The sequence below is a fragment of the Mustela nigripes genome, chromosome 8 (assembly GCF_022355385.1).
Source record: "Mustela nigripes isolate SB6536 chromosome 8, MUSNIG.SB6536, whole genome shotgun sequence".
Classification (NCBI taxonomy): Eukaryota; Metazoa; Chordata; class Mammalia; order Carnivora; family Mustelidae; genus Mustela; species Mustela nigripes.
In genome coordinates this window covers 77,213,190-77,235,818 of record NC_081564.1, presented here as the reverse complement: position 1 = coordinate 77,235,818, position 22,629 = coordinate 77,213,190, and the positions used below count along the sequence as shown (strand labels likewise).

Below are 22,629 nucleotides of genomic sequence, written 5' to 3'. Positions count from 1 at the left end.
GGGAAAGCCTGATTTTCTCAGCCCCAGGGGATTGTGGAGAAGAGCTCTGTAGAGGGCGGTAAGCATACCCAAAATGGGTTATATATACCCAGAATTGTGCTTCATTTGGCTTTGGATGAAGTAAGGAGAGAAAAAGGCCAAAGGCAGAGGAAGGGCTCTGTCAGAACAAGACGCTCGTTAGAACCCTGAAAATCTCCCTGGATCCGTTCTCAGACCTGCCTGGCTCACCCTGGACGGTTCCAGTAAGGAGGGAGGCCCTGGGTGGAATTACCTTAGGCTTCCCAGGATCCTTGCTGTGGATGCTGAGCTGAGAGCAGGGACATTCCCCTGGGCCACACACAGTGGTAGGGTGGCAGGACATCAGCGCTGAGGACTGGGGAGGTCTGTGAGAGCAGAGGACCACTGCGACCGCAAGCTGGCTGCAGGAAAGGCAGGAGGTCTAGTGCAGCGAGGGTTGAGTGAATCTGGGTGTTGGTGAGCCTGAAAGCACCCCCAGAGCAGAAAAGTCCAGATCATCATCTCCACGAGCGGCCCAATGCTGGCAGAGCTGTCACATTTCCCTTCAATATCAAGGCGTCTGTAGGGGATCAGCCAGAGGAAAGGGAAGATATCTGAGAACTGAGCACCTTTATCTAAGAGATACCGGACCCTTCCAGAGGGTTCATGTACATTATCAGACTGGATTTCGCTTTAAACCAGTTTGGACATGTAGCTAAAATTTTTTAAATCCTAAAAATTGTGAGAAGCCAGATTACTTGTGACCAGAAGGAAGATGCACATTTCCCTACGTGCGGGTTCAAGTTTGCAGTCCCCATAAAATATATACACCCAGGCAAGAACATAAAGGACTGTGCCCGTATCGATTCTTCTGTTTTCACTCTGAGTTGTGTCTTTATCATCTCAGTTATTTGCTTGGCTCATATCCCCCGCTTCCTGAAGGCAGTGCGGTCTAGCCTCCAGTGGCTAAGGTAATAAGGGGCGCCTGGACTGACAGACAGGCTGAGCAAAGACAGTGCCCTTTGGCACAAAGATTATTTTGTGCTAAGGACAACTGAGACCCACCAAAAAAAGTTCTTTACTGCCCACTCCTAACCGCCTAAAATTAACTATAAATTTCCTCTTTTGAAAAGGTGCTTCTAGACCTGCTCTCAAGAGACAATTCTTAGCACCCTAGAGACTGTGTGTGCCTAATGAGACAAGCCTCATTTACCATATATTTCCTCCCCGTCTCATAACTTGTTCTCCCCCAACCATTCCAGAGGCCCAAACCCCTTTTCCTTCGTTTAGCCTAAGCTGCTACCTAAACCTCAATCATCTGGCTTTTGCCTTGCGTCTCATTTCTAGGTGAAATTCTTGTGCGTATATACATTATTAATTTTTTTCTGGTTAATCCGTCTTGTATCAGTATGATTTTTGGACCTAGCCAATGAAAAAGGCTTTTCGTCCACGACAGCCCCATCTCTCAGCCTCTGGCAACCACTATTCTACTTTCTGTCTCTACAGATTACTTATTCTGGTCTTTTTGGCTACATGGAACCATATGATATGTGACCTTTTGTCTTTTGTTGTTGTTTTAAAGATTTTATTTGTCAGAGAGACAGACAGAGAGAGAGCACAAGCCGAGGGAGAAGCTGGCTCCCCGCTGAGCACGGAGCCCAATGTGGGACTCGATCCCAGCACCCTGGGATCATGACCTGAGCCAAAGGCAGACACTTTTTTTTGACTGGCCTTTTTCACTTAGCATATCTCCAAGGCTCAGCAGGTTGTAGCATGGTTCAGGGCTTCTTTCCTTTGTTTGGCTGAAGAACAGACTGTTGTATGGATGGACCATATTTTGTTCATCTAGCCCTTGATCAGCGGACATTTGTGTGGCTTTTACTTTTTGGCTGTCATGAATAGTGCCACTGTGCGCACTCACATACGAGTTTCTGTATGGACATATTTAATCCTGGGTATGAATCTGGAAGTGGAGATGCTAGGTCATTTGACTACTTCTCATTTCACTTTTTCAGACCTGCCAAACGGTTTTCCCAGTGGCTGTTCCGTCGCACGGTCTCACTGGTGGTGCGTGAGATTTTCTAATTTCTCCACATCCTTGTCAATATTTGTGGCTGTCCTTCCTTCTCATGACAGCCATCCTCACAGATGTGAGCAATATTTCATTGTATCGCCTATCTTTCTGAAGGCTCCTTATAACCTTCTGGGGAGTGTGCAGACATTTCTCGAAGGTTCTTATATTCTTGGCCTTGCTTCATGATCCTTTTGTTTCTTTTGGGTTAGTAGTTTACTGCTGTGTCCTTCATGACTCCGAAATAGACACCTCTATTTAGACATTTTTGGGAAAGTGACCAATCACATGACGCCGTACAGGAAATAATTTTAAGTGCTTGATGGAGAGCGCTGTTTATCTTGCAAGCCCCAAAGTAAAGTTACCATGGGTCTCTAGGGATTCTCTCACTAGTGGCATGGGGTAACTTTTGTGTCCTGTCACACTCTGTATGACAGATGTGTGACCAAACCCTACTCTGTTAATAACTTTACTTTTTAATTGAACCTTTACCCGTCACGGGTGGAGGGGCAGGGTACATGGCAGTTCTGAGTTAATTACAACTGCCATTATTTTTTATTTGCGGCGCCTGAGCAAAGCAGTAAAACACAAGTTAAGTCACATTTGCAATGGGACCATGACTCAATTAGTGTTTTTGAATAATAGGCCATAGTAATTAAGGTCACGGCCAATGCAGCAATAGCATTATGTGGTAGCATGGCTCTGGCAAAGATTAGTTTGCAACCTGTCTCCAGGGAGGGGGTTGAAGGGAGTCAGAAGGAACCAGGCGGAGATTCTCTCCTCCAGGATTCTTGCCAACTGGGAATGGAGATTCTCGAGGAGATCTTCAGTCATTTTTTTCACACCTGCTTTATCAACTTCCATTTCAGGAGCTCAAAATGCAACATGAAACTTGTAGGTCCTACAAGGTAATATTTTCAGTCCAGTTGACAGTGGCTCTGAAAAGCCAGGCTTCAGAGACTGAAGACCGTGGGCAAGCATTAACATGTGCCTGGAGACCAGGGTGTTCCGGGGGAAATTAATAGTGCTCTCAGACTGGCTTTGCAAACCCAAGCCTATAAAATTCTTTCTAGGCCAAGAGTAAATCTGCCCTTCTTCGGGATAAGAAGATTGAGGCACAGCATGGTCCTGTGTCTTGGGTAGGAGTCCTCCAAGAGGGGTCCTGGGTGAGGCATTAGGTTCTTATTTTAGATTTTAGTTGCTTTTACTACCATCTCTAGAGAGGCAGCTACTTATATGATGCCTCTAGCCTGATTTTTTATACTAGTGGTAGAACATCCCTTTATGGCATCTAATCCAAAGGGTGAGACATTATAAATGTTCGGATCAAGAAGGGCTACAAGAAATTGGCCCAGACTAATGGTCTGAGAGCTTTTAAAATGGACATCAAGCCATCCTTGAAAGTGAAATCCCTAGACGAGAGACACTAAGTTTGAGAGATGGACCAGCTCATCCTCTTTCTCCCACACACCTGCCTCCTCAACAGTTCTGGTCATCCAGAAGCCCAGTCCTTGTTCACACAGAGAGCAACACAGCTGTTCCCTCAGTATGCTTCTCTGGGCCATTTGGAGATACGTCCTCCCCAATTGGCAGTGACTCTATTTGGAATCACTAGGCCAATGGAAAGGTTTTGTGCCTCCTCAAAATTCATATATTGAAATCCAAACCCCAAAGACGATGGTACTGGAAGGCAGGGCCTTTGGTGGTGCTTAGGTTGTGAGGGTGGAACCTCAGGAATGGGACGAGTGCCCTTGCAAAAGAGGCTCCTGAGAGATCGTTCACCCTTTTCACTGTGCGAGGACACAGCAAGATGCTGCCTATGACCAGGAAGGGGGCTCTCACGAGAACCCAACTATACTGGCACCCTGACTTGAGACTTTCCGGCCTCTGGAACTGTGAGAAGTGAATTTCTGTTGCTTATAAGCTGCCTGGACTGTGGTGTTTGGTTATAGAAGCCCGAAGGGACTAGGACAGCCTGATGCTTAATACAAGTGTGTGTGATAGGAATTGAGAGGAAGGTCAGGGAAAGGCGTGATGGAGTGGGATTTGAGTACGGAGAGGGAGCCGAGGAAGTTGGAGATGGTGGCAAGTCCCATTGAAAGATGTTGAGGCATTAAAAAATTCTGAGCAAAAAAGGAACACGCAGGGGCACCTGAGTAGCTCAGTGGGTTTAGCCTCTGCTTCCGGCTCCAGTCATGATCTCAGAGTCCTGGGATCTAGCCACGCATTGGGCTCTCTGCTCAGCAGGGGGCCTGCCCCCACCCCCGCCCCGCCTGCCCCTCTGCCTACCTGTGATCTCTGTCAAATAAATAAATAAATAATCTTAAAAAAAAAAAAAAAAGAAAAAGAGGAACACACGGAGAGTTTGGGAATTAGGGAAGCCCTGGAGGCTACAGAGAAATTTGGAATCGCTCCAGAGAAGGTATGGGTAGACTCGAAATGCCAGAAAGAAGTTGAAAGATGGTCTAGGTTCAGTCAGCTTAGATAAATTTTTTTTAAAGATTTTTATCTTTAAGTAATCTCCACATCCAATGTGGGCCTTGAACTCACAACCCTGAGTCGGAGAGCAGCACGTTCCACCAGCAGAGCCAGCCAGGCACCTCTTGGCTTAGTTATTTTTAAAGACACGTGCACTTACTTGCACGGCCCCTTCCTTTGTATCTTTGTAGTGTTTAAAAGATGATTGCTCTTTTGACTTTCAGGACTCCTACTTTCTAATTTGATGTTAGAAACCTGTAATTACTGAAAGAAAGGTCACAAGTGTTTTTGCACTGTAGGCTGGAGGGTGGGAGGTTGGAATGAATTTTCATATATTTTTTAGAGACGGAAAGACTCTCCTGCAGAGAGGAGCGGAACATGTCACCACAAAATATGCCGCTTAGACAGGAGGGCTGTTTTGAGCTGAAGGCAACTGAGAAGAAGTAGCTCTAAGGAAAATGTTGGTTTGGGTTTTTTTGTGATAATAAAGCAAAGTTTATTGAGTGATAGTGCAAAGCTCCTGAAGAGGGAGGGGACCCAATAGGGTTACCCTATAATAGTTATTTTTGATCAATGGAGGTTAAGTGGACAAGTGTATTAGTCTGCTCAGGCTGCCATAGTAAGATACTACAATGGGGGGGGGGGGGGGGGGCTTAAACAATAGAAACGAATTGTCTCACAGTTCTAGAGGCTTGAAGTCTAAGACCAAGGTACTTTCAGGGTTGATGTCTGAAGCTCTTCTCGGCTTGCAGATGGCTACCTTTTTACTGTGTCCTCATAGGTTTTTTTTTTTCTCTGTTCTTGTATGCTGTGGGGTGAAGGGGAAGAGGGGTATCTGGGATATCTCTTCCTGTAGGGACAGCAGTTCTATAGGATTAGGGCCCCACCCTTAACACCTCATTTAACCTTAATTATTTCCCTGGAAGTCCTTATCTCCAAACACAAGCACAATGGAGATTAGGATGTTAATATATGGACTTTAGGGGAAACAATTCAGTCCAAAACAACTCAATTTTAAGGGTTTATCAGCTCTGAGCATCTCAGAACCTGCCTTTGCTTATTCCAGTTTTCGTAATTATTTCTAGTTGGTCCTAACCATTATTTTATAGCCTTTAAATCACCGAAGGACAGAGATGGTTCTTCCCTTGGCGGTTTTTTTTTCTTTCTCTCCTTTTTTCTTTTTTATTTACCTTGGTGGTGGTTCTTTATGTTTTCTGGGCACACAAAATGGTGCGAGAATTCCTCTCCCATCCCTGCTACGAGGGAATGCAGAGCTTAGTTCATGTTCAAGAGTATCACTAAAGAAAAGGCCTCTAAATAGTCTTGACTGGTCATCCTTGTGATGAAGTTCTAGAACCTTGGTGAGGTTCGGTGGGCTGAGGTCTGGAGCCAATGACCAAGAAAGAGTTCTTGAGACATCTTTGGTGCAAAATGGTGGTTTATTACAGCACGGGGACAGGACCCGTGGGCAGGAAGAGCTGCCGCCGCCCTGCGTTGTGAGGGATGGTGGGTTCTGTACCCTGCTGTTGGGGGAAGGTGAGGGGAAGGGAGGGTTCAACGGAGTTTTCACATGTTAAGGAGGGGCCTACGAAGTGCCGGGAGGAGCCCTTGCCCTTGTGGCTTGATCAATGTCCTCTTTAGGTCAGCCATTAACATCAAGATAGTTGGGAGATTCTTGGTGGGGTGTTATGATCCTGCTGTCATTTATATTCCCTTCTACCTCAGCCTCCTCCAGTTCCGTTTATGGTCGGGAGGGAGACATTAGGGCTTGAGGAACTGAGAGTTATTTGCCTCTGGAAATTTGTGCTATTGATCAGGTAACCTCCCTGTTTGTAGATCTCTAGGACATCTGTAGAGCAAGGGAGATTCCTGTTCTGCAGGATTGTGATCTCTGCAAGTGAACTCTTTATCGTTTTATGGCAGTCAGGGCTGCCTGAGGGATGCTGCACATATGACCGAGGGGGAGCGGATGGAGAGTGGGGTGCAAGGCTCCAGCTTTTGCTTCGTCTTCCGCCAGCCGCGTGCTCCCTCATCACTTGTGTCTTTTTTGAGCATACACCCCTGACATATCTATTTATTCACTCATTTAAAAATTACATACATATACTATAATCCTGCTATATTATATTGCAAGATACACACAAAACATTTGAAAACAACCATAATAAACATCATTTTGAAGTTGAAAATAAAGAAAAGTTAGTTTGAATAATTGCTTCCTACATTTCCCTCTGGAGATCACTGTCCTCGGTTTAGGGTGTAGTAGGAAAACCGAGGATGAATTTGGAACCACTAATTTTTAGATCCCGGTTCTTCTCTTATCCACTGTGTCTTCTCTTCTGAGTGGCTGAGTTTCAGCAAAAGACTCAGGAGCCCCCAGGTACCTCCAGCAGGCTGAGATTCTTGACAAGCTTTGGTCTGTTTAGGTACTGTAAAGTTTTTTCCGGCGAGATAAACACAACACCAGGCAAAGTGGGTGCAAGGCAAGATTTATTAAAAACACTCTCTGGCGAGGTTTCAGGGCTCAGGAGAAGGCGAGCCAGGAAAGTTGCGCCGGGAGGGGGTGGGCACCCTCGGGCGAGGTTCTGCCACTCTGGAAAGCAGAGTGGCGGAAGTCGTGCCCAAGGCAGGGAGGAGGGGGCTTTTAAGGGGTCTTGGGGAAAGCTCAGGGGTCTTTTGGCAAGTTTCCCTTATTTGGATATCCCGCCTGCTCATCGGGATCCCATTGGTCCACGGGAGCCCGGGGCGGGGGTCTCAGATTCCTGCTTGGGCCTTTGTTCTCCTGTCCGAGCTCAGGTCTTGTGGCGGGAACTTTCGCCATCTTTAGTAGCCCTTCCTGCCAGCCCAACAGGTACAAATACGTTTATTTTAGTGACGGATATAAAGGATACTGTGCCTTCCAGTAGAAGGAGCCCAGGCAGGGGGAGGAGGGCTGGGAAGTTCTATATTATAGGAAGTTCTATATTTCTCTATTACAGGAAGGGGGCCAGCATTTTTAGTTTAGTTTAGCATTTTAGTTTTAGTTTATTTTTAAAGAACTTACTTAGCATTTAAAGCCAAAGCATACCCTTTCATTCTGAAAATTTTGCCAGAGCTCCTTGTCCTCACTGACAGCAAGGACGGCTCAGAAAGGAAAGTTAAATTTTATTTACTTGCAAATGAATCCGGGCCCAAGTGGATTGAAGATGCAAACTCAGTTTGAGGTCTAGTCACTTAGATGTGAATTAAAACACTCTCCCCAGGATAATAGATTTTCACCTCTAAGGAACCCAGGGGGCAGAAGGGAAAAATGCCTGAGCATCCAGGGCGACGTGTCTATTGTTATGCTAATGTGCCCTGAGCAGGTGTGAGCTGTAGCTCTCAGCTGTGCCTTCCCTTCTATCAAGTTTTGGATGCTTGTGGCTGGATCACAGGGAAGGACCCAGGTAGGTTCTTCCTCTGGATGCTTAAAGACTATTTTTTAAAAAGGATAAAAATCACAACTCTCATACAGATATGAATACGAACACATGGCTGAAGATGTTCTTTAACTCAAACTGGTGAGGTGTTACAATGGAAAAGTTCAGTGGAAGTTCAATGGAAAAGTTTTTTTTAAAGTACTAATCTATGGAGTACAAGAATGTTAAAATGAATGTGTAGAAGCACCCCAACCCAGCGTTTACATTAGAAGGGAAGTCCATGGAACCTCTAGGGACGAGACTGAATTTGTTTGTTTATAGCCAAGTGTTATTTTGCATTGCTATCAGTCATATGCAGTTCACAGTTGTAAAATAGCCCCGTTGGAGTCATATAACCCAAAAGAATCCTCTAGAATCTAGGCAATGCATAGTGTCCCATGAAAGCACAAAATACACCCCCCTCCCATCACTCCCCACCCCCAGCTTAACTCCGGGAGCCATCGTGCATGGTGCCCACTGGGGCTGTGTAGCACAGGGGCTGCTGGGCCCACTTTGGGCTCCCAGTGCCCGGTCTCACCTCCTGTGCTGTTCTTTGGTGTCAACTGCTTGCCCCAAGCAGAGCACTCACACAAGGAGACATCCCCCCCATGCCTGACAGGCATAACATTTTGACTTCTCTTAGTTCCCGCTACCTCTGGGATACTTGAAAGAAGAGAGATAGGAGAAGGAGATGATGTCTGTCATTCCTTTTCTGTTTCTCTTGATGACCTGTTCCTCCTCCAGAGCTCCAAGAGGGGCGTGGAGCAAGGAAGACAAGAATCTGGTGCGACATTGGTGATATTAGCAGTGCTGTTCTCGTTGTAAACAGGTCGAGGCATATATGTTAGGAAAGTGGTTTCATTTTAGTTAATTGATTTTTACTGCAGTTTCTACTGCATACTGGAGACATGAGTGAGGGCAATTTAATCTCTCTGAGCTTTGCTATTTGAAGCTGATAAAATGAAATGGTTGCAATAAAAATTTCAAGGTCACTTCCAGTTCTGAATATTTATGAATGTATTCCTATTGATCAGGTATCCTGGATCATACGTTCAGATATAGCAACTGACATTATTACTTTCATGGCTCTTTTCTTTATTGTTCTCATTGTTGAAAAATATTTTAAACAATTTATTTTATGAAATATTGCATAGGGTTGAACAGCACGTTGGGAGAAGCTGAGCAGAAAGCTGAAAAGGGTTCATGTGTACTGTTTTTACATTGAAAAAGAGTGTCCAAATCAAATAGCCTAATACAAAATTGGGAGGATGCTAGCTGTTAGTAGGAGTTTTATCATTTCAACATCGCTGTCTTCTCTGCCCTTTGTCTTCTCCACCCAGTCCCATAAATGTCTACTGCATTAATACTAATGTATTATTTTGGATGTGTTTCCGCCATTTTGTGACCCTCCAGAATGACATCTTAATAGGGTACCTGAGGAGGAGTGTGGAACTGGAGCAGTGTCCTTGCACACAGGCCTTGTGTGACATGCCTTATGAGCCACTGTTTCTGTTACTTTTACTTCCCGAATAAAAGTTATTAAGTAATTAATTTAAAAAAATTTTTAAGATTTTGTTTGTGTATTTGACAGTGAGAGAGGGAACACAGGAAGGGGGAGTGGGAGGGGGAAAAGCAGCCTTCCTGCCATGCAGGGAGCCTGCGGGGCTCAACCCCAAGACCCTGGGATCATGACCTGAACTGAAGGCAGGCACTTAATGAGTGAGCCACCAGGTGCCCCTAAATTTTTTTTTTTTAAAATTCTGAAAACACAGTAGCAGTTACCCTTTTTAAAGGGAAATTTATATTTGTAAGGAAGTCTCCATTTTTAGGGGTATCTCCCTCTCTGTATCACTGTATCAGGAACAGAAGAATGGCTCTAAATTATAAGAGAATCTTCTTTTTTGGTCAGTAGAGAAAGCATTGATTTAGGTTTGAATAACAAACCTTACCTTTGTTTGCTGTGCTTTACCTAATGACCTCCCCGTAGCTGACGGTCCTCTCCACCATACTTCTCTTCTTTTGTCTTTAGCTGACCATGGTATTTAAGCTTGAGTTGTAAGCCACTGCTTAGAGATACTCATTTTTCTCTGGGTATCTCCTATGTATATATGAATTATACATTATAAAATTTTTCTCTTGCTAATCTGTCTTTTGTTATAGGGGCCAAGCTAAGAACTATGAAAGGTAGAAGTTAAATTGTTTTCCTCCCCTACACATCAACAAGTCCACTAGGTTGTATGTAGCCTTTAAGCAAGTCCAGACTCAAACTAGAGCATTTTCTCATGACAGTGCACTAAGCTGACCTGTTGGCTGAGCGAGGCAAAGGACTCCAGGGTATCAAAGAAAAGACTGTTGTTTGTTCCAACCCCAGCTCTCCTAACACAGGCCAGATTTTCTTTATTTCGCTCTTCTGATTCAAATTTAAACACCAAATCTCCTTAGAGCTCCTTAGAATTGGCTGTCTCTGGCCATTAACTCTTCAGCATTTTGTCTGTGTTCAAAATTTCATCTTAAGGGGAACTCTCCAAGACATGATGAGGTTCATTCCTTCAGCAGCTTTTTCTCACCAGTTTTCTGTTTTCCTCAGGAGGAAGGTAGATTCCTTTGTTCTCACGTAATAAAGCATAAGATTTTACCTATTGGTCTTAGAGCGAACCAGAAGCAAATTATAATGAGAAAAATATTTGAGAACTCACCTAAGAATTTTTTTGGGGGAAAAAACTTCTCTGAGAAAAGAGAGTCTATACAACACAAACTGACTTCCTGGAAAGAAAATTGTTAATACTTTCTTCCTCCTCTATTTTTTTTTTTAAGATTTTATTTATTTATTTGACAGATAGAGATCACAAGTAGGCAGAGAGGCAGAGAGAGGGGGAAGCAGGCTCCCTGCTGAGCAGAGAGCCCGATTCGGGGCTCAATCCCAGGACCCTGAGATCATGACCTGAGCCAAAGGCAGAGGCTTTAACCCACTGAGCCACACAGGTGGCCCTTCCTCCTCTATTTTAAGATTAGTGTTGTTTTTTTTTGTTTTTTAAAGATTTTATTTATTTATTTGACAGACAGAGATCATAAGCAGGCAGACAGGCAGAGAGAGGGAGAGGAGGAAGCAGGCTCCCTGCAGAGCAGAGAGCTCGATGCGGGACTCGATCCCAGGACCCTGAGATCATCACCTGAGCCGAAGGCAGCGGCTTAACCCACTGAGCCACCCAGGCGCCCCTTAAGATTAGTGTTTTGACTATAGATTCAGCTCATGCCACAAAGGGCAAGACATGCTTTGGTTTTGTCTAATTCAAGTGTTGTCGGGAACAGAAAATAAAATTAGATACTGAAAAGGCGTCAATATCTTAATGGATGAGAAATGAATAAGTTCTTCTTGTGCAGGTACCATGTCTTATTCATCTTTATGCCCACTAAAACGACAAGCCTAGTCATTTGTACATGGTAAATGATTGATAAAGGTTTACTGAGCTGAATTATTGAAAACAGGAGAGTCTTGGGATTAGATGTGTGCTCTTGATCTTTTGAAACAATTTTCAAGGACAACCTTGAAGCATTTTGGGGAAAGTGTACTCATTCTTATTTTTAACTGTATTCCTGAAGGTTTGTACATGGTTATTTACTCAATGTGGCATAAAATACAAGGACATAGTTCATTTATCTTCTAATTTATTTAAATTAGTCTTAAGGAAAGCTTACTCAGCTTACACCATTATTAATAGATAAGTAATGCATTTGGAAAAGAGACTTAGATATTGGGGCTGGGAGAGCTAGTTCAAACAGGTAGACATCTAACATTTTAGTGAGTATGGAGTACTGCAAATACTTGGCATTAGCAAGTTATAGAGTAAGTTTTAAAGATAACCCTGTCTTGAAGTAGTGGAATGGCCAGATCAGTGATTGGTTGTTTCTATGTCTCCTATCCAGAATAATTTTTCCTTCATTAAAGTTATGGCCAGTGAATCGCTGTGCTTCCTACAAAACTGGAAATAGCAGTGTGGGAGTCACGCTTGAGTGAAGTACATAGCAACATAAGGCAGGTGATGTAGATTGATATACAGTATTTCTCCATTTAGAATTTATTTTAATTGTCTTTAGGAGAGAAAAGAGATGGTTTCTGGAAAAACAAGTAATTGCTCCCGCCACATGTGCTTTGGAAGTGCAGTGATACTCGCTGAGATAGCTCGTGAGCCCATGTTACACTTCAAGGCTGGAGTCCTGGCCCCTAACACAGCCTCAGATGGAAAAGAGGCTGAGATTAAATAAGGCTACAAAAGAGCTGACCATTGAGAATATCACCTTTGTATATAAAATTTAGGTTCTTTAATAACACAGAATGTATGTTAGATCATTCTTGTGATCTATTGTATCTCTATTCCCGGCCTTGATTTTAAACTTAGTATGTATGTACAGTTTTCAAAAATGAATCCCAACTTTGTAGCACTATTTCCTTTTCCTTTTTCCAAGACCCTTTTCATTCAGAAGAAAATGGATAAGGCACAGAGAAGCCTACTGTGGACTTGGAGGTGGGAAATACAGGGAAGGGGAAGGGAGTGTGTAGAGAGAGGGAAGATCCTAAAGTAATGTGGGCAAGGAGGAAGTGGGGGTGTACTGCCCAGAGATGGGAAAGCATCATCAGGCGAGAGGTCAAATTCAAAGTGTGGGCCCAGACCACTTGGGTTTTCACATATCCCAGTAAGTCTTGATCCTGGATGCAACCAAGAGTAGAACTGTTCCTTGAGCTTTCCTTCTAGAATTTTTGGGTAAATCCAGATTTCCATCTTATTTGTTGGAATAAGTCTTATGGATCTGTCTTTGGGCAAGACAGATCACTTGGAAGAGTCTGGAGTTATCTATAGCTGAGGTCAATTTAAGTATTTCTGACAGGACAACAGATTTATTTGTTCTCACCTAGATGAGAGAAGGAAAGAAAAATCCCATTTTAATGCAAGATGCATATGTAAAAAGTTGTTCTTGAAGCAGGAGGCAACTCCCAAAGAGAAGCAAAGCCCAGTTTGACCTTTGTGCATCTCTTTTTGATTTTCTCACATTCCTGAAGGATCTTTTGGAAAGAAGGGGGTAATTCTTTAGCTGATTCAGAATCATTAGAGAAAATAATTTTAATAATAGTAATAATAAAAATATAACATTTAACCATTGCTAATATGAGCCAGAGACTGATCTAAGACATTAACTCCTAACTCCTCTACATAAACTTGTACAATTAGAAGGTGTGAATAGAGAAAAAAGGCAAGTAGTTGAGCAGCTCTGTTTTCTTCTTTAATTTGTTTTGCCAGAAATTTGGAAGAATCCTTTTCCAAAAATCTGAGAACTCAACTCTTTCTCAGAAGAGGTCCTGGCAAGGTCTAAATGGCACTCCTCTTTATGAACATTATAAAACAAGGTGTTTAATATAATAGCTGATGTAGTGAACCTGCCAGAGTTTTACTAATGTGCCAAAACATTTACCAGCAAGCCCTTAATTACTAATAACACCCCCTCTGGATTCATTCTGAAAGCAACTTACTCTGTCTCTTTCTTGTCCCTGTTTGCTATCTCCATTCTCAGCTAAGTGGAACACGGATTTTCTATCTTCTTGCATTGGAAAGGAAGAAGGATTAAGTAGGGGTGCACCGGAGAGAGATAAGGAGAATGAGAAGACTCCACCAGAGCAAGGGTGGTAGAACTGGAAACTTGGGTCATTTAACTTAAACAGACAAGATTAAGTGATCACATATAGGAAGAGCCTGAGTTGCATTTAAGTTAACTTTGGGGGGGCTCCGAATATGAGGCTAATTTGTGCATTAGTTTCCTATTACTGCTGTAAAAAATTACCACAAACTTGAAGACTTTAAACAACTCAAATAGGGGTGCCCGGGTGGCTTAGTTGGTTAAGTGTCCAACTGTCTCCTTTTTTTACTCACCAGTAAATTTTATTGTTTTCTTTGGTTGACTTGAAAACTTTTCATCTTGATTTTTTTTCTGAAACTAAACAAGAAATGTATAGTTTTTATTTTAAAAAAATGCGCAAAGCAATGATGTTTTATAAATTGCCCTCTCAGGTGTTTCTTGTCAGCCTGCTTCAAGGAAATCCATGTGTTGAATATCCTTGCTCGCAGTTTAGCCCATACCAAATGGTTGTTTAATACATTTAATACTCAATACATGAGCAGCAAACTGAACTGATCCTTCTGAAGAAAATATGGTTGAACAGCCAAGACCACTGGGTGGTCGAAGAGAAGACCACACATCCTGAGCTCCCCAGTAGTAAGTGGAGGCTGCTGATAACAGCGTATGCAGTGTTACCAGACATCGCTGGTCCTAAACCGTTACTTCTGCCTTCCTTTGCCACAAAAATGCAGTAGGAATGCCATCCCCTTCATCCTCTGCTTTTATCCTCAGAATTTCATGTGGTCCTTTAGAGGCAGATGTTACCCAAAGTCCACATGCAACTCCAAAATTGCCACAAGCTTTCTTGTTTTTTTCCACAGTGACCAAGATCAGAACTTGAGCCCATCGATATTACCATTTACACAGACTTTCTGATTTCAGAAGCAACTCCACTCTTTCTACAGCCCACTCAAAATTTGTCTTCACCATCTGGAGCCCTTCGGGAGTTGCTTCCTTGAAGTCACGATGTGACTGTGTATCTTTCTGTTGGCCTCGATCTCCTGATGGCCAGAATCTTCAGGAATCATTGTCAATAACATCAGCAAGAATAATTTCTTTGGTGGTTACATCAACCTATTTTCCATCATCATATCAATCAGTGTAGAGTTCTGGGGCAACCAGGATTTCTCCGATCTACCAAAAATAACCCGTGTAGTGTGACTTCAGTCTGGCCTATATTGAGTCCAGCAAAGCAAAATTTTGCAGCAATTAGCTGTTCCTCAGACTACTGTGGCTCACCTATTGGTATCATCCTTGAAAAACAGCTCCACTAGGTGGGTAAGACTTACATCCCTCCTGGACATGAGGATTTCTTTTGAGAAAAGACCCAGTTGCTATTCTTCTACAAACCCATTCAATTGGAATCATTTCACACTTAGGTGCAGTGAAAGCTGTCTCCGCACGTTCTCTGTGGAAAGCAGTTTTGATACCTGCTTCCTCTAACAACTGAAAAGTACAGCGGATAGTTTCATTTGAGATTGTAGCCTTTCCTTCCAGGTGATTCTTTCTGGATGCATTTCCTGCTGTAATCTGGTCCTTGGACTGTAGGAGAGCTTCTCCTGGACTATTTGGCAATTCATAGACTTCTTTTGTTTTACTCTCATAGAGGTTTTTTGTTTTTTGTTTTTTAACCAATATTCAGTACCTCAGCTGTCGCCATGATCATGCATGGGCTGGGGGTAGCAGCCTCACTGGGAGGAAAGGCAAGTCAAGACTCTGGAAAAGAGTGGTGAGAGGCTCCAAGGGTCCAACTCTTGATTTCAGCTAGGTCATGATCTCAGGGTTGTGAGATCGAGCCCTGTGTCAGGCTCTGTGCTCAGCACAGTGTCTGCTTAAGATTCTATTCCTCTCCCTCTGCCCCTCAGGCCCCACTCCCCTCCCCCGGCCCCACTCTCACTCTCCCTCTCTCTCAAAGTAAGTAAGTAAGTAAGTAAGTAAGTAAGTAAATAAATAAATAAATAACAATAAAAATTAAAACAACTCAGATATATTCTCTCAGAGTCCTGGAGATCAGAAGTCTGAAATGAGTTTTATGAAAGTAAAATCTTGGTGTTGGCAGGGCTAGTTACTTCTGGAGGGTCCAGGGGAGAGCACGCTCCTTGCTTCTTCTGTCTTCTGGATGTTGCAAGCATTTCTTAGCTTGAAGCTACATTGCTTGAGGCTACATTACTCCAATCTCTGTTGTCAATCTCACCTCACCTTCTTCCTCCTCCACAGTCAAACTGCTCTGTGTCTCCCTCTTATATGGATTCTTAGTACATTCAGTGCCCATATAAAAGTGTAGATAATGCAGAATAATCTCCTTAAAATCCTTAACTTAATCACATCTGCAGAAACCCTTTTGCCATATATGGTAACATTTGTAGCTTCCAGGGAATAGGATATAGATATCTTTGAGGGTCTGGTTATCATTGTTTGGTTAGCCAAGACTGCCGATGGATCATGGTGTTTGGAGAGCTGCTTTATGATTGGGAGAGTCTTGAGGTCTTGGAGAAGAGTGGTAGTAATATGTCCTTTCCTTCTGGGGAAGTCTGATTAACCCTGAGTATCAGTTCCCAAGCTTTTTCCTAAATTGACTTAATTTTGTCCTTGGAGTCAACCTGAGCCAAGAGCAACTTCTCTTTTATCATGGTCTGGAGGGCAAATGTTTCCAAAGTACTCTCAGGAAAGAAAAACTTTTCCTCTACCCTCTTAACTTTAGTCATCTGAAGGCCTGCAAATTAACCTGACAAAGAGATTAGCAAGAGGAATAAACAGATTTAATTACATATGTATGCATGGAAGTTCACAGAGAGCCCAGCTCAGGGAGGCAGTCAGAATTTGGGGCTGATACGCCATCTTAACAGAGAATGGGGAGAGACAGAGGGACACTTCTGGGAAAACAACTGACTTCTTAGTGGGGAATGGATAAGGGGCACTTCCGGAGAAACAAAGGAAGTTTTTGAAAGATAAATGGGCATGTAGGAAAATATCTGGGAGATAGGAGAATGTCGTGGCAATGCCTCTTTGGGTGTGATGCCAGCTTCTACTCTCTAAGAAGAGCAAGAGCCCCTCTGGGGAGGGGATTTATGACAGAAAGTTCTTTTGGGAAGCTCTGCTTTTAGGCAGATAAGGGATTTCAGGAACCCAGAAGCCTTTGGCTCAAAACAATTTTTAGACCATGGAGGCTTATTCTGGACCCCTTCAGAGCCTACAGTTGTGCAAGATTTGATCCAACTTGAAGGTCTTCACTTTTGAGTCTTCTGCATATACCAGATATGTGTTCCTTGTTAACACACATTTATGTTACACGGAGAGAATGAACACAATTTTGGGACTAGTGTATCAGCAAGGCTGTTGTTGTTGTTGTTGTTGTTGTTGTTGTTGTTGTTGTTGTTTTTGGTTTTGTTTTTAATAAGGAAGATGTATGACAAATTAGGTCCCAGAGGAGGAAAACCAGGGCAGATGCTGCTGCAATGGAAGCTGTAATCCATCCTCTCATCTTAGAGGGAGGTCCTTTGTGGGGAGAATCTGTATCTACCTTGTGGGCATGGGTCTTGCTTCATAGCCTGGATCCTGCTGCTGTCTCCGTCCTCAGGCTGGGTCCGACTTTATGGCCCTGGTCTGGGTCCTCAGTCGCTTCCCACACTTCCCTGCTTGGCTTGTACATCTGATCCCTGCTCCTTGAACACTCTCTAGGAGCTTTTGGGTTGACTCATTCTACTGTCTAAAAGTGTAGAGCCTTAGTTACATAGTCCTCATGTTTAAACCTTAAAAATATAATCTTAAGAAGTCTTCTGTCTTCCTTTAAATATCAGAGTCAGCAAAAAGCCGTCCATGAAAGGGGTTGGTGGGGAGGGATGGCTGAGTCCCAGGCTCATCATTCACTGGCACATTAGTTATCTGGGCCCTACAAATGAGCCAGGGTGTCCTTCAGACAGGGAACGGGATGTTTGTGGGTGCCCCCCAAGAGAGCATGAACTTTGAGGCAGGGAAATGATAGAGTCACATGGAAAGAATCCGGGTAAAGGCACTTCTGTGTTCAGGGCCATAGTGGCACCATAAGTGAAGACTGGCTTCTTCATGCTGCCAGGCCTACACCACGGCTTTCTCTGGCCACATTTCTAAATTGCAGGCTATACCTGCTGCCTCTTTTACTTTATTGTTCTGCTGTTGAAAGCTGGCTTTTGTTACTACCACTTTACTGTGATGTCAACTCATCAGCTCTCAAATAGACCCTCTCTCTGTTATTTTATGCCTCCTTAAAAGCACAGGATACCAGTCATTTCCCCCTCCTTTGAGATTGCCAATTTTTACAGGTTGTGTCCCTCCAAAAAGTTATGTGAAATCTTGACCCCTACTATCTGTGAAGGGGACCTTATTTCAAAATAGGGTCTTTGCAGAGGTAATCAGGTTGAAATGAGATCATTAGGTTGGGCACTAATCCAATATGACCAGTGTCCCTATGAGACAAGAGACAGAAACACCCAGGGACCAGGCCCCGTGATGATGGAGGCAGAGGTAGGGGTGCTGCAGAGGTGAGCTGAGAAGTGCCATAGGTTGCTGGTCACGTCCAGAAGGAAGAGGCAAGAAAAGATTCCCTCCTACAGGCTTCAGAGAGAGCATGGCCCTGCTGAGCCCTTGGTTTTGGACTTCTAGCCGTCAGAATTGTGAAACAATTAATTTCTGTTGTGTGAAGCCATTCAGTTTATGACATTTTGTTCCTAGAAAATAAACACACTTATGTTTAAAATATTATAATCCTGTGGGGCCCTGGCTCTCTGTCTCATCTCTGGCAATTTCTTTCCCCTCTTCTGGCTTCTCTTCCTCCTCTGGGTGCCTGATGCTCAGTGTTGACCAGGATTTCATACTTCAGTTTTAATTCTCTATCTGTATATCTGGCTCTCTCACTCATTTCTAAGCTCCAGCCCTCACTTCAACACAAGGGAAATGAATGTCAAAATGTAACTTCTAATCATGTCTAACATTTTTACTTTCCGTGGAACATATTCAACCTGGATGTCCCGCTGCCTTCTTGAATTCATTATGTCTAAACTTAAACTAATTTTCAATGACCTCCTCCCCAGCCCCAGTCCCTTTTCATCCCCTTGCCTTCCTCATCTGTCCCTAGCTCAGTGCCCACCCCAACCCTGGCATAGTCATCTGTTATCTGGAATCCTGGATAGTCCTGCTTCGAGTCTTCTCACGCTTAACCAGTTGCCAGATGGAGGAAGAGAACTTTTAACAATTCTCATCCATGGAGTAGGTACCCACGAAAATCTGTGTAACAAACCATACCAAACCACCTTTGTTTACCATACTTTTACTTGTCAACTTCCCACAACTTGCTTCCCCAACCCAAAAGCCCCAAACCCCTTTTCCTTTGTTTAGCCTAAGATGGTATATAACCCTCCATCAACTGGCTGCCTATAGGAGTCTCATTTCTTTGTGAAATCCCCAAGCATACACATGTAATTAAATGTTTTTTTTCTGTTCTCTTATTAATCTGTCTTTTATCAGTTTGATTCAAGGGCTTCAGCCAATGAACCTAAGATGGGTAGAGGGAAAAAGAGTTTTTCCCCTCCCCCACAAAGGCTCCGAAAGCTGCTCGCTTCTTCAATCTCTCCCTGTCTTAGACACCAGACTGCCTGCAAGTGACTGGGAGCCAAAGTGTGGCCGTGATGGCCTGGCTGTAGCTGCCCAGCATGAGCAGGGAGACAGGCATTGTGTCCACTGGGAGGCCGGAGCTCTCCCACCCAGATCCCGGGGAGGGACTGGGAAAGCACAGGTAGCTCACATCTGCAGCCAGCCAGCCGGGGAGGGGCGGGGGTGTGTGGGGTGTGGGTGGGTGGGATTGGGGAGGTGGGAGGGGTTGGGGGGTGGAGGTGGGGTGTAAGGTGGTAATCCTTGAGGGGACCAGCTCACAGATCATCCCTCCCAGGGCCAGAGGCAGTTTGACAAACTGGAGGTTTTGGGTGGCCTATCTGTTCTTTGGGGGCAAGCCCAAGAAGTCAAATCAGGGCCTCAGGCCCTTTGCAGGGCTGCTTCCTTCACAACTCTGGTCATAGGTACTCAATGCCCGATTTAAAAATCTGATGATACCACATTAAAAATGTTGCAATTATCTTCTTTTGATAGTTATTAGTGGCTTAAATTGGGGTGACTCAGATTAGTCTGTCACAGAGTTGATAAAAAGGTTTTCTTGGTCCCTGTTTTGGAAATGAAAATGGGTATCCTCTAAATGGATCTTAGGGGAGTCTAATGGATGACCTTGTTAATGTCAGCTGGATGGGTTTGTAGGAAGCCCCAGCCACTGACCTATGTTCTTTGCTAAGGCAAATAACATGCAACATTGCCATTGCTTTCTTTGTTTATGTCAGGACGTTTCAGGTTCATTAGATGACCCACCCCACGTGAAGAAAGAGGTAGACATTAGATGGGTGTGCTTCTGGCCACAGGGAAGTTTCCCAAGCTTTCTTTTTGATTTGGATTGGGAAGACTATGTTTCTGAGCCTGGGCATAAACCCCACTTGTCAAATGAAAGCACAAATAGGCAAACAGATAGGCACTTTTTTTTTTTTTAAGTTACAAATGAAACAATAAGAAGGCTAGAAGCAATCAAATTTCAGTAATATTTTCAATAAATTAATGGCCTGTGTTTGTGGCAGCAGACACTTGGAAAAGATTGAGCTGACAGATGGGCGCAAATAAAGCCACAGGAAAACTGGGAAAGATGATAAATATTATCTGCAGGCCATTTACATCCCCTTTGTTAATTAGCCATTCTGCTCCTTTTACAATAGGTAAGCTTCTTTGTTATTATTATTTTTTACTCTGAAATTCTTTCATTTATATTGTTTTCTTTCAAATTTTCTCATCTTTCCCTCCTGTGTTGTTTTTTTTCCTACCCCAAATCTGCTTCAAATTTCAATCCTATTTTCTCTCCCACTTTTCCTGCAGTGAGGTTTTTGCAGGGGAGAAAGCAAGGACATTTCCTTTACCTCCTGTCATCTCCCTAACAATTTTCTTGCTATTAATGTCTAACAACTTCCCAGCTCCAGGGAATACAAATTCCTTCCCTTTTCTATAAATTGTTGTGTGCTGTTCTCACTGCCCATCACTAAAAATACAACACAGCATTATTGATCTCGCTTTCCCTCTCTCTTGCCCCCTTAGCAGAATTTTGCAAATGAATTGGTTCTGCCCCGTATCTCTTAATGGTTTGTATTTTCCGATGTCCGGTTTGGCACCCTGGCAGGGTCATTTAGTTGAAAGAACGTTGTCTTTGTAAACAGCCAGTCCTCAGTTCCTATTCTTATTGCTCGTATTCTGGTTTTGTCTCTTATTAACCAGATGACCTTGGGTAAGTTCTTCAGGCTCTCTGAGCCAGTGTCTTCATCCCAGTGATTCCTACGATCTGATTTGTTGATGAGTCTCGAGGAGATGTGGTCCATATATCACCCAGCACCTCCCTTCACTTCTCTGATAGCAGGATGCCAGAGGGATATGGCCAGTCAAGTGATATCCTTGCTCTTCCTTTTTATTTACAGCTCCCAGGGGGCCATGGAGAGGACAACGGGATGACGCTGGGCTCCCCATTCTGTAGGGCAGTTCAAGAGTGGTGCAAGGGCAAAGGGCTATAATAAAACTCCCTGAAAAATTATCTATTTTGAGTAATTCAGATCTTAGCCAATTGCCATCTCCTCAGAGAAGCCTTCTCCGAGCATACGATCAGAAGTAATTCCCCTGGTCATTCTCTAATCATTATCCTGCTTTATTATCATCATTGCAACACTCACCACTGTCTGAAATTACTTACTAATTTGTGTGTTTCCTCATTTATGTTTTGTCTGTTTCCTCCACTGAAATGTAAACTCTATGACAGCTGGAAAGCTACTTACCTTATTTTCTGTTACAGCCTCATTTTTTTGATCAGTGTTTGACAAAACTAGGCCCCCAATGAGTGTTTGTTCCATGAAGATCTCTCTAACATTGGAAATTTCCCCAGACTCCGTCAATGAATGAATACAGCAAAAGATTTCGTTTTTGGCTAGGGTTAACTAATCTTAACCGGTTCATTTCTGTGTCTGCAGATGTAGTGGGTGTGGTGGGGCAGATTTCTTTATTAGACTCTAACTGCATCCTAGTTCAGCATAGTGATCTACCCACCAGTTACCTAACTCCTCAAGAAGAAACAGATAGCAGTTAAAAAGTTTTGTTTCGTTCATGAAGCAATCCTTGCTCCACAACCGATCATTCATTCCTCTCTTTTAAAACACTTTCTTAGCTTGTCTTCTAGAATACTATTCTCTCTCGACTCATCACCTCCCTCACCAGCACCCCATTTCAGTATCCATGGTTGGTTCTTCTTCATCTCCCCAATCTTGAATGTCTTTATATCCATCAGAATTCACTCTGTAATGTAGTGAAAAGAAGGGCCATCTGTACCCCAATGTTTATAACAGCAATGGCCACGGTCGCCAAACTGTGGAAAGAACCAAGATGCCCTTCAACAGACGAATGGATAAGGAAGATGTGGTCCATATACACTATGGAGTATTATGACTCCATCAGAAAGGATGAATACCCAACTTTTGTAGCAACATGCACAGGACTGGAATAGATTATGCTGAGTGAAATAAGTCAAGCAGAGAAAGTCAATTATCATATGGTTTCACCTATTTGTGGAGCATAACAAATAACATGGAGGACATGGGGAGATGGAGAGGAGAAGGGAGTTGAGGGAAATTGGAAGCGGAGGTGAGAGACTCATGAAAGACTGTGGACTCTGAGAAACAACCTGAGGGTTTTGAAGGAGTGGGGGGTGGGAGGTTGGGGGAACAAGGTGATGGGTATTAGGGAGGGCACAGATTGCACGGAGCACTGGGTGTGGTGCAAAAACAATGAATACTGTTAAGCTGAAAAGAAATAAATAAAAAAGAAAAAGAATTCACTCTGTAGGTGATTCATCTAGTCTTGTGACATCAGACACACTCCTAT

General features: G+C 43.4%; 1 pseudogene; it reads right to left on the bottom strand.

The window, feature by feature from the left end:
* Positions 1-360: 360 nt before the first annotated feature.
* LOC132023735 (bifunctional phosphoribosylaminoimidazole carboxylase/phosphoribosylaminoimidazole succinocarboxamide synthetase-like) lies at positions 361-15,310 on the bottom strand (annotated as a pseudogene).
* Positions 15,311-22,629: the final 7,319 nt, after the last annotated feature.